Genomic DNA, 1,547 nt, shown 5'->3' with positions numbered 1-1,547 from the left:
GCCCCCCGCCCAGGACTCGAGGACCAGGGCCGCGCCTTGCTCTGCCCAGCACAGCGTGGCTCAGGCCCAGGCCCACTTCACTCTCTTTTTGTCCCTCTGCTGAGTCCCAGGAGGCCGAAACCAAGCTATTCGAGCGTGTGGAAAGGTGGCCACCAGGAAAGACTTGTGTCTGTTACGTCACTGAGAAACTCGTGACTTGATTTTGGAGGTTGAGCACTTGATGGGAACTGGGTGATCTTGGAAGCCGGCCCAAGAGCGCCCGGCCTATTGTTACCGCCCGACGGCCAACACTGGTGGGGCAGGGGCTTTGTGGACATGGGACACGGGCGCTTGCTGGCCACAGCCTCAACAATGGAGGGTAATTGTGGTAAGTGGGAGGAGACCAGCAGCAGCAGCTGGCCACATGGCCAGGAAGCCTCTCCCAGCAAGGAACAAAAGGGCCACTGGCCACACACTCTGGACACTTGTCCACGGCACCTCCACATCCCCCGCAGCTGCTGCCACCTCACCATGAGCCTCCTGCTGCTGGCCGTGGGTCTGACCCTGCTTGGCAGCCCTCAGGCCCTGCACATGGGTCCGCAGGACCCCAGCTTCAACGAGAATCTGGTAGTTGGCCTTGGGCATTGGGAGCAGGAGGGGCAGGTGGCTGGGGCAGTGAGCGGGGACACAACAGGCGGCCCCCAGTCCCCAGTCAGCACTAGGCCCTCCCATTGGCCTCTCTTGGGCAGATCAGCGGCAAGTGGTTCTCGGTGGCCTTGGCCTCCAACAACCTGCACTGTGTTGAGGAGAAGGGAGACATGAGGTTCTTTATCCACGACATCCAGGTGAGACACAAGAGCCTGCAGCTCCACCACTTCCAAATGTAAGTCTGGGAAGAGGGCTCCGGACAGGCCCCAAGGCCCACGGGGACTCCCATGCCCCCAACTCACAGCCCAGCTTCCCAGGCACTGGGGCTGGGAGTGCGGACATGCCAAGGCCGGAGCGATGCCCAGGAGGGGAGAGGCAGGGCTTGCTGCCCCGAGACAGGACACAGAGGTCCGCGGTCCAACGTGGCTAGCCCTGCCAGGTCCCACCAAGGGGTCTCCCCGTTCCCCGTCAGGATAAATGGTACGTGTGTCCCAGTTATGATTCAGCTCAGCAGAGACTGTTGAGTCCACCCCAGCCCCTGTGCTGGGCGTTCAGCGGGTGGTCACACCCACGGGCAGGAGACCCAGCAGCCAGCAGCTGACCTGGGACCTAAAGTAGAACCGATAAAACACTGGGCTGTCCTGGGCAGTATGATCTTCCAGGAGCAGCAGGAACCCTGAGTCGGACCCGAGGGGTGGTAAACTGAGGCAGAAGCCTGGGCTGCTGGAGGAGCCCCTCTCTTCCCAGGCAGCTGTCCCCGCTCTTGCCTCACTGCAACCCTCAGGCCACCCCATCTCCCGGACACCCTCTCCCCAGATTTCCAACCCTTTCCTGGAAACCAGGCCTGGTGGGGAGACATCCACGGAGAGCAGCCCACACCTGTGGCTGCTCCAACATCCCCCCATCCAGGGCCACTCACT

This window comes from Galeopterus variegatus, unplaced genomic scaffold (genome assembly GCF_000696425.1).
Source record: "Galeopterus variegatus unplaced genomic scaffold, G_variegatus-3.0.2 Scaffold5395, whole genome shotgun sequence".
Classification (NCBI taxonomy): Eukaryota; Metazoa; Chordata; class Mammalia; order Dermoptera; family Cynocephalidae; genus Galeopterus; species Galeopterus variegatus.
Note: the sequence above shows the minus strand (reverse complement) of the source record.